Below are 11,893 nucleotides of genomic sequence, written 5' to 3'. Positions count from 1 at the left end.
ACAGGGACAGGGACAGGGACAGGGACAGGGACAGGGACAGGGACAGCCGCAATGACCAAAACCTTGTTATCCACAGGTTCTGACTAGACAGTATACTCAGGTGTACACTGGTATTCTCTCTCTCTCTCCCCCCCCCCCCTCTCTCTCTCTCTCTCTCTCTCATTACATATGAGACAGCTCAACAGTCCACAGCCCTCCAAATGCCTTCAACAGGAGACCTGCAGTGCTCCAGGGGGAGACCAGGATGAAGGCTCTGGCTCTGGAAGGCTCTGGCCCCTGTGCATTTAGGGGGGGAAGGCTCACGCTCCTGAAGCTAGGGTGACCAGGGGAGGACAAGCTGGTGAAAGAGAGAGGGGCTGTTTTTGATTCCAGAAAGGATGTTGAGTTGCGGGAAGGGGTTACCGAGCTTTGGGCTTTGAAAGCAAACAGGGCTCATAGAATGATGGGCCCCAAACACTCAGAGCAGGGAGGGAGGGGTGCTGGGACACTTCCTGTTTCTCTGTTCAAATTCCATGACCAATTCCTATTCCCATTCTTCTCTTTGATACAGTCCGAAACACCAGACAATACCCTTTCTCCCCTAAGACTCGAGCCACAGTGGCTAAGCGCAGCTCTGACTCAGCTTACCAGATCCTGCTACAAGGCCACGTTCAAAATAAGTAAGAGACGGGAAAAACATGGAAAACATTTGTGTTGGAGACGTTTGCTTGCGTGTTTTTAAAGATGTTTTGCTCCGAGAGAGGTATTAGTAAGATTGCACTACCAAAAGCCTTTTCTGTCATGTGCTTGCCAAGACTCACAGACTTGTCCAGTAAGTCCGTTTTGTGTTTGAAGAGAAAATAATTACAAAATTGCGTGTCTGGGAATCTGCCAACAAGGGCCTTCAGTGAGTGTCAAAACAGTCAGAAGAATGTCAGTTGTATTGAGTCAAACGCCAGTCAACACACTCTGTCTGCTCTGGAGAAGGTGCATATGCACTCAATACGCTTGTAAAGGAAAACCCTGCCAGTTTGTATTGGCTTTGAAGCCATGTTTATACAGATGTTCCCTGCAAATAGCTCAAACCAACAGAACCCTATTGAAGACCACAGATCAATACATAAACCTTGAATATTATGTACAGGGATGACTGGTTCATTTAGATTCAATCATTAAAACACCTCGACAATCCTCACTCCTCTGTGTGTGAGTGAGTATGTGTGTGTGTGTGTGTGTGTGTGTGTGTGTGTGCGTGCGTGCGTGTGCGCGTGTGTGTGTGTGTGTGTGTGTGTGCATGTGAGTGTGTGTGTGTGTGTGTGTGTGTGTATGTGTGTGTGTGTATGTGTGTGTGTGTGTGTGTGTGTGTGTGTGTGTATGTGCATGTGAGTGTGTGTGTGTGTGTGTGTGTGTGTGTGTGTGTGTGTGTGTGTGTGTGTGTGTGTGTGTGTGTGCGTGGTGGGGGAGGATGGTGGTCAATTGAGATCATACTGGATATACTGTGATCTGTGATGTTTTATTTTTCCTCTCTGGATTGCTGACATTCCAGTTGATTTGCTTGAGAAGTTCATGTTTGTTGAGCAAGAGGGGGGCTCTGAGGAGCAGTGTACAGAGCCCTGCAATGAGAGCATTGTTTCAGCATCTCTGGCTGAGAACTTGGACTGGTTCACTGTTTCCTCCCCTTGTGCATTGTAACTGCAGAGAGAGCCATGGGGATGGGGGCGGGGTGAGGCCATCAAAACCGGCAAAGAAGGTCTGGATAAGCACCTAAAATGGTGGTTGACTTGACTTCAGAAATGTTACAGTGACTGAATGAATACATTATCTTTGGCTGAACGTTTTGGAGTGACACGGCTGCAAAGTTAATTCAGTCACATTGATTTCTTTTGTTTCAAATGTTCAAGCTGGTAACTTTGAGCACTGACTCAAGTAAATAATTCATAATCAGTAACACCCTTGGACTCTTAGTCTTCAGCAGCTATGAAGTTTAAGACACAATCTGGGATTTTTTTCTGCCATTCAATGGTCATTTAAATTCATGCATGTACCTATTGATCCTAGAACAATGATACTTATGAATACTGTATGCTTATTACAACTGTCTTACCTTATCATAACCCCCCAAAAATAAGGTTGTTATTGTTTGTAAAGATTGTCTTTATAAACAAACAATGTACAGCCTATCTTTGAAATACGTTTGAAACTATAACTTCATTATCATAATGGTCTGAAGAATTTCCCAGCCCCATCTCTCAACTTCATACCAAAACTGGCACACACAAAAACTAATGAAGGATTGCACTTTTAAGGATCTTCAAACATGTTGTAGTACAAGCAACAATCTGAATACAAAGCATCAACACAAAGCTACGGCTATGGTGGATGAGAGTGACATAGGGAGTTAACTTTTCATGTCAATAAAACTGACCAAACCAAAAATACCACTCGTCACATTAACATGTTCTGGGGTAGTATATATCTCAGTGAGGTGCAACTAAATGCGTCAAAGATATTTCCATGATCATAAATGACAAACAGCTAAATACATTCTTAGAGAACGTAAACGTACCTTTACAGGTGTGTGGAGAGGGGACATCCAAACCTATGCTGTCTGTATCCGTCCTCCGACCGGACTCCGATAATCTCCCTTGACTCAAAACGTACTTTGCCACTCTATTCTGTTGATTTATCGCCCAGTCTGAACGCATTAGTTTGAAAGAGCGTTTCCCACACAAGAAAAAGTTGTCTTCCTCTGTTTCGCCGGCCGCACACACAACGAGTTTCAAGAAACACATAAAGTCCCGTTTTCAGAATTGCTCGTCCCCCTTCCTGGCGTGCGTGCCCCTGGCTGTGTGGAACCGTCCCCTTTGGCTGGAATCACTCACCACAAAGTAGACTAACGGTTACACAGCACGCCGCCACGAAGCTGTTTGACAGTATAGGGAATAAACACATGAAGATGATGAGCTGTACTGTACTACTTCACTCAGTAGATACTTGAGGTAAAAATATCGTGTGGCTGTGTGTGTGTGTGGCTGAGTGCGTGTGTGTGTGCGTGCGTGTGTGCGTGTGTGTGTAGAAGGTCTCATTCGAAGAATTACATTTTTTCACAAATGTTTCCGTTCCAAAAGCTTACCTATCGGTTTACTGTAGGCTACAGTATGGATATAAACTGAATGGTTTATAACTTATTTCTATCATAAGTATTGACCCCTCAGTTTCTGTGTTGTTTGTCAGAATGACACGCACGGGTAAATGTTGGGGTAACCAGTTTCATTGTGGTTGACAGAAGAGTCTTGTCTTCCTCAGCTCAGAGACAGAAGGGCTCCTTGACCATTATTCTGGGAAGTCCCTACGGACCTGATATTTCCCAAGCCATGCAAAAAAGCCATAGAATCCTAAAGCTAAAATAACTACCGACATTTATGATTCCAGGAGTGCAGGGGCCAGGGGGCAGTGACAGTTCACAGACAGAGATCACCATTTGTTCAGTGACCTAACAATGCGTCATCGGCATTACTAACAGAGTCCAAATCCTGATGTTCCAGACGTCAATCACGGTTTAGTCACTCACAACCAAGGTGAGATATGGTTTCTCACACACAATATGGAATACACCTCTAACTTCTAAATCCATTAAAAAAAATACCTTGATATAAAACGTTAAATTGAAGACTTGTATCTTCTATAGCAATTTTAAAAGACCTTGATATCAAACTTGTGAGAATGTTGCTATTAGTTTTATTTTTAATTGAGGCTCTAAAACACAAGTTTTAAGTTAAAACGGCTTGGCATGCAGGAAGAGTTCCCACAGTCACCTGCGTTACTCAGACATCTGGCACGGGTTCAATTACTAACAACACTGAGGAAAACATTAGGACATATCGCCAGACCATGCTGGAGTTTACGCTTACCTTGTAAAAGTGATAAATGTAAAAGAAACAATAATAGACAAAGCCAAAGATTTTGTAGCTTAAAGAAACAGAAAGTGAATTAACTTCTGAGTTCCATAAACTAAGCCACGAACAGCTATGTGAAATATGTTTTTTCTTTGTGTAAATAGATGGTCATATGTTTGTTGTAGTTTATCCATTGGGCACATCTGAGTTTCTGTAGATTACCATGTTTCAATCAGTCAATAATAAGGAAAAGGTTAACTCTCAAAAAGGTTAACTCTCAAGAAAGTTGAGTTCTGATAACTGTGTTTAGATGCTGTATAGCCCAGGGTCCGTTAGGTTTGGTAAATGAAACTTTGTTTAGGCTACACTAATAAACGACATATTAACAACTGAACACAGACACACAGACATACACACACACACATACACACACACAAACACACACACACACACACGCACACGCACAGGCACACACTCACGCTCACGCACAGGCACACGCTCACGCACACACCTGCATGCACACATACACAATGCATAACGATCCAGACCCACTAGGCACATAAAGGAGAGTGGAGGGAAAGGGTGAGACGGGGGAGAGTGAGACATTCCAAAGGACCCTAACACAAACAAATACTCTCTCTTTGAAAGGGGGCAGACATACCAGGAGCTTACCAGTCTGCATAGACCTCAAGGTTTATTTTGGGAAGATAAACGAAAACGTGTCACTTTTGCATCATTCATTTGAAACTCGGTGCACAGTGAGAAATTCCTGACTCATTTTCTCTGCTAACTGGCCCTTACAACACCGGGTGCTTGGCCAGTGAGACAGTGGACCCCCGTCAGATGGCACATGCTTGGAATGTCAAATGGTTGCATCGCTTTAGGAATGCATGTATTTAGTTTTGTTATTGTATTGTCTTCCGCTGTGCTCAAGTCTTAAGTACAGCTACATGCCTCTTGATGTAAGTCATCAATTCTATATTTGATTTACCACTGCACTATTAATAGTCCTATACTTTTCCATTTGATAATCACACAAGACATTTGGAAATGTTTCTCATAACGTTGCTTCTGAAGCACTCAGCAAGTCATAATGACGTGTCCTCACCCCAGTCTGAGGACCAGACAGAATTTTCAGCAGACAGCAAAAAAAAACTAGGCCTAAGTGATTCCACAGAACATTCCAAAAATGTGACAACTGAACAGAATGCCCCATGATCCGGTCCAGTCAGTGTGTGTCCCGGGCAGAAACAGGAAGCTTTGCAGGAAGTGAAGGCCGGAGGGAGTCCGCAGATGTCTGACGGCCAAGGGAACAGACACTTGAGCCACACAGAGCCTTTACAAAACCCCATGAGTTTCCAGTGGACTCTGCATTAGTGTACTAGGCCAGCAGGGGGTATAGGGGAGGGAAGCCAAACAGTAGTTGTGGTTAGATGGGTTTTCCTTGTTTCCAAGAATGCTTGATGGCTCCAAGGCTGCTGGATAGTTTATCAAGATGGAGAGGTGGGAGGAGGATGGCTTAGGACGTGTCCTGAGAGAGATGGATGAATGTTTCACCATGTACAGTAACAATGCTCTAATTCACATACATGCTGTACATCTACCATACTGTGCAGTCAAGAATTCTAACATTCAGAATGTCTTAGATACTCAGGGGCTCCAATTTGCCATTCCCATTAAAACTTTGTCCATTGTTGCATACACCTCCGCTCTCTGTGTCAATTACTCATTAAATCATGTCTTTGATAGGGTATCAAATCAAATTAGAAAATATCTTAAACATTGTATCCTGTAGATTATTGGAAAATATGCATAGCCTACCTACCTCATAGAAAATACGTTTCGAGAGTCTTTACGCACGAGCTAAAAAGATGGTACCATGTCAGCTAAAACAAAGTGGTGCACAGCGTTCTTTAGTGGAAGCAAATTGGAGTCCTAAATATGTGTCTCAAAATATGAGGCCAGATCAAAATGAATACAAGCATTTGCTATGGTGAAGGAGGGGAATCTCTGGCACCCTTTATCAGAATATCATCCATTCCAGTCGGCTTAAGTATCGTAAGGACCAGCCAACCTCTCTTTAGCCTCACTAAACCGCTAGCCACGGAACGAAGAGGGGGAGGGGGGGGAGTGAAACACACACGCTCCCTCTCGCCACAGCTGAAAGTGCTTGACTGGAGCGGAGTCGTCGATTAGGCCAAAACCACACCAGGATCCAGATGACCTAGATATACTTGCGCGGTGGTTTTTCTGGACCGCGGCCTGGCAGTGCGAACGTGGTTACCGCGAGCAGAGCCCGGAGAGGAGACCGCAGGGATGGAGGCGCTGGGTTCCTCTTACCCAGGTACCGTCGGGTCGCTAGAACTCAGTTAGAGCTGTTTAATGAACAACCCAGAGCTTTGTACTGTACCACAGGGATGACTCAGTGAGAGGCACAGACAGCCCTCAGGTGACAGCTGTACCCAGTGATGTTACACAGATATTTAAATTTCAAGTTTTGTTTGTCATTACATTGAATACAAATCATCCACCCTTTGCCCTGAGGTGCACATTTGTCCTTCTCCATGGATTTAAAAACATAGAACAGGTCTGCTGTAGCCCAGCCACGGGGCTCTTAGACCCATCTTATGCAATCAGATCCATGTGGGGTCATTGACAGGTGCACACCTCAGGGAGAAGGGTGGAGAATCGGGACGCAGTAAACAATACAGTCTGCCAGTGTGGACGTTGTGGAGAGTGTGGGCTGTGAATTCAGCCACAGACACACCCGTTTCACATGGCAGGTCACGTGACATGTACCTAGGAATCCAGCGATCCGCTCTTTTGACAAATCACCCTGTTAGACACCTGCCGTGGGGCAGCCTATACCGAGAAGTCACGTCAGATGACTCGTTGCAACAGAAAGACGGCAACCATCTTGGCTCTAGGGCTAGTTTCCCACCAGGAATGATCTGGACCTAAAATGGCAGCTGAACATGTTGAAGAGAGAGAGATGGCTTACAGGTCACCTGGATGACTCAGAGCTCGTGCTAGGCAGTACCCTCATGTGCATACACACACACACACACACACACACACACACACACACACACACACACACACAAACACACACACACACAGACACAGACACACACACACACACACACACAGCTGCTAGTCACGTAGCTGCAGGGCTGTTTCACAGTGGGGAAATTACAGGCCTCTGACAGAGGTTGTAGTTAGGCAGATATTTTGAGAAGTATGGGGGACCAGTGTGAGTTGAGGCGGCTGTGTAATTTGGTCCTGTCCTGTTTGTCATTTCCACAACCAGTGACATAACCATCCAGCTGTGGCCCTGCTCCTTACTTCATTTACAAAAATTCCTTTCCCCCACGAACAACCTTTTTCCTCAAGATGGAAGTTGAAAAGATGATTGTTTTCATTGCATATGAGGAGATGGGTTTTTAACATGTAAAAGGACATATCTGTATTCCTTCCTCAACACCCCATAATCTCCAAAGTCAAATGTTTGTATTGAGCGAGCGAGAAAGAGAGAGAGAGAAAGAGAGAGAGAGAAAGAGAGAGATTGTCGGTTTTCCCTGTCAAATACATACAGACTCTCAATGCCATCCTTCACTAACGCCATCTCTCTCTCTTTCTCTCTCTCTCTCTCTCTCTCTCTCTCTCTCTCTCTCTCTCTCTCTCTCTCTCACACACACACATGCACTCACACACACACACACACACATATACACACACTCCAAAGAGGCTCAGCCCTGTAGCTCGTTCTGCAGCAGTGACACTGTCCTACTGTGACAATGAGCAGGGTGAGGGACACAGGGCCCGTCCACCCCGAGCCTCAGCATCCAATGACCACACGGACAACAGGAAATGGTCATAACCTTTGGCCAAGTCAACAGACCCCCAACTTCCTGTCACATACGTCCTGGGGTTGAGGGGGACAAAGCCTGAGGCTTGCCGTCTGGACGTCTGTTGTTGCACAGGACCCCCAAGGTCAGCAAAACTACTGCCCCCCCCCCCCCCTTCCCTTTTAATGTGTTGCCATGATAACCGAGGAGTAGGAAGAGCCAGGCCAGAAGTGCTGTATTACCACAGCTGGTGACAGTTACAACCTTTGCCTCCCTTTCCACTCCTCTTCCTCCAGACCCTCACACAGACGCTACACACAGACCCTCACACAGACACTACACAGAGACATGGGACATGAGACTTGAGAGCGTTGCAACACTCTTAAACGCTCCCATTTTATTCAATCGTGTGGCGACCGGTGTAGTTTCCGTGTTAGACAACCAATCCCTCCAAAACTCAACACTAGTTCTAAACTCCAATGCCAAGAATCCACAATCCCCCCCCACCACCAACACCACCACACAGACACACACACGCACGCACGCACGCACGCACGCACACATACACACATTTCTGAAATCCACAACCTTTGAGCTCATCCATCCGCTGTCTCCTCCACTTGTATACAGCCTCTGGGCGGGGGGGGGGGGGGGGGGGGGGTCAGCAATAGGATGAGCATTTCAGAGGACTGACCACATCCGGAAGTGGTTGAAAGAGGGAGACACACACACACACACACACACACACACACACACACACACTCACACTGTCACAACCTCTGGAGTCAGGGAAGGACACACACGCACATACACTCTGTCACAACCTTGGTCAAGGACCAACATGGACGCTTCACCTCACGGCACACTGAGGGTGTGAGAGAGTGAGTGAAAGAGAGAGAGTAACAGAGGGATAGAAACATAACGAGGGAGATCAACAAGCGAGACAGAGGGGGGGAGAAAGACGACGCCAAAAACCTACGCTTTAAGACAGAGAGATGGAAGATAGACAGAGAGAGATGAGTAATAGCTGAGCTTATCTGTCTCAGAACCATTTGGTCTTTGTCATCACTTTTCTTTGTCTCTCAGCTCCAGATCCCTCTGAACTCCCTGGGAAAGAATGTCACAAGTACTGAATCATTAGTAATACAGTACAGTATCAAACTTCTGACTCACTCACACACACACACACACACACACGTGCACGCGCGCACACACACACACACACACACACACACGTGCGCGCAAACACAAACTCTCGCCCACACACACACTCGCGCGCGCACACACAATTTGTGCAGGGTCTCTTTGGGGAGAAATATTGAACTTGTGTGTCTAATTTTTGCAGTTGATGTCATCCTCTGATGTCATGTCAGGGCGAGTAAGAACCAAATGCTCTGATTACTACTCTCACTAGGGCTTCTGGCTCCAGGCTCAACAGATATGAGAGTGTGAGGAGAGAGAGAGAGAGAGAGAGAGAGAGAGAAAGAGATAGAGACAGAATGAGAGATAGAGGGACAGTGAGACATACAACAGACAACTTACAAACTCATGACAGATGTTAGAGAGACCAGGGAAACTCCATCTTTGGTTCCCGTGGCAGCAACAGACACACATACGCTTACCAACAAGGGCTAGGAGTTTTTTCTGACCATGTGACCTGACTAGGAAAAACACAGGGCCCCTAGCTAGAAGACCTGGAGGGGGAACAGGGAACATTTCTTTTCATGCTGTGGCTAATACACACTAATTGAATACAGACATCTCCACTAAAGGGAGGAGGGTGGGACACCGATATGTAAGCCCCCCTAAGTGGCAGACATTCCCTTACTCTTTGTCACTCTATTTCCCACACACTGGTCATATATGTGTGAAGCAGTGTGTGTGTGTGTGTGTGTGTGTGTGTGTGTGTGTGTGTGTGTGTGTGTGTGTGTGTGTGTGTGTGAGGAAATACCAGTTATAGAGTTGGAATGTGAGTGAGTACTTACAGTACGCTACATAAGGATGTTTCTATGAAGGTATTTATGTAATTGTGGCCTAGTATGTTACAGTAGTTTATCAGGGAATGTGTGAGTGAATATTAGAGTGTGTGTGTGTGTGTGTGTGTGTGCGTGCATGTGTGAGACCGCATGAATCAGTTCAGGACTTTACGTATATACAGAATATATATATATATATGTGTGTGTGTTGGCCACCATATATGGCCTCATTGTCTCTCCCTGCCTTTGTCTGCACACCTCTCCGCTTTCCCCCTGCGGCAGTAGATCCTCTCTTTACTCTCTTTACAGTGTCTGAACTTTACTGTACCTCCACAAACGCAGGGGGACGTCCCTCCTCCCCCTTCCCTCTGGGAGAGAAGTCATCTGGTTTCAGTGGGCTCTTTCAGTTTCAACCAGAAATGATTCAGTCCAATAAAAGAGTCAGACATACTGTAGCAGCCTGCAGGTGTGGGGAGATCAGCGTCAGCCCTCAGATGACTTCACTTACCTAGCTGCCTAAAATGGTCATAACTCATGACCCTGGAAAGAGAGAGAGACAGTTCAATTCAAACAGGCAAACAACAGCGCTCAATATTACGACGACGACACGCGTAACAGTACGCTCTGACCAAGGTTTCATCGGATAGGAGAAGGATGAAGAGAGAGAGAGAGAGAGAGAGAGAGAGAGAGAGAGACAGAGAGAGAGAGAGGGAGAGAGACAGAGAGAGAGAGAGACAGAGAGAGAGAGAGAGAGAGAGAGACAGAGAGAGAGAGAGAGAGAGAGACTATACTGTATGCTGAGTTATCAGTACATACAATATATTTCACTCATTCCACAGGTAAAACAAATAAAAAATCACCTTCCAGTTGAGCAATTTATGCCTCAGTATTTAACCATGTAGACCCAACTTTATGATCTTGTCAGCAATCAGTCATTATCACATCTGCTGCATTGTCTACAACGCATCTCTGCCCTGCAGCGACATGAACCATAACCATTATCTCATGTGATAATGAGAGAGCAGCTGATTCCCACGCCTCCGAGGTAATCTCAGGTAGCTCTGTTTTCATTGGCTACGATCAAATAGCTCGATTGCAAAACGTGTCTTGTAATCATCTCTTACAAACTACAAAGGAGTCTACCCCACACACGTCAAGACACAACAACAGAATGAAATACTACTTTTTAATGACATATTTGAAATGCCGCCAATACATTCATGAGCACACATTTTTTACAATCACACGATCAGGTCTTTTTGCCAAGACCGCAAGTTGTTTAGCATAACTGAAATTACCTCAAACAACTTTGATATCAAACTGAAAAGTGGCCCTGAGGTAAACAGCTGCGAGCTTGCGAACGCCTCTCTCCCTCCAATTTCTCTTTTATTCCCCTTATTATGTCATAAACTAAATGAATTACTTGTAAAGTTTACCGCACACGTTGCCTTGGCTATTAGGACGAATACCGCACACGTATTCACCTGGCTGTAACTCACGGTAGACACTAGCCTCATTAGTTCCTATTGTGGCTCACTTCCTTCACTGTGGATGATCAGGTCACAATTGGGATACAGCTAAGATTTTTGCAAACAACTTTCCCCAATATTTTCAGGCATACTCATAATCCAGAGGGTCTTAGAAGTGATAATGGATATGCCATCAAAGATGGTGAAAACTGTCAGGAGGTACTAAATAGACTGCAGAAATGAGTCAGTATGTCTCCGGGCGGGTAGCGTACCATGTATGGAGTGAGCTACAATGGGAACTGATATGGCGGTGTACAGTAGACACAAGGCCCTGATTATTCCAGTAAAAACGAAAGGCTACGTTATTCAAAAGACTACTTCGTACTAATACCAAATACTTCATACTAAAGTATCAGATATCATCAGCACTTTGCCCAACATATTTAAAATACTTTCCCTCCCCACTGACTTTCCCTCTGTCTGTCTGTGGCTCCCCTTTCTCACACATAGTCAAGGAAAAATCCTCTGTGAAAACACTCTTGTCTGCACGACGAGGATCATCCAAAGCAACCTTTTTTGGGGGGGGAAGATGGTGGTTTGGACAGGTCAGAGAAGTCAGAGTGGTCAGTGTGTAGTCTAGCCACCACACAGTCTCTTCAATCATCGGAAACTCAACTATTTTCCATTTCATTTTAATAATTCTCAAGGCTGCTTTTTATAACCCT

Source organism: Argentina silus, assembly GCF_951799395.1.
Source record: "Argentina silus genome assembly, chromosome: 11".
Taxonomy (NCBI): Eukaryota; Metazoa; Chordata; class Actinopteri; order Argentiniformes; family Argentinidae; genus Argentina; species Argentina silus.
This window is presented reverse-complemented; position numbering follows the sequence as displayed.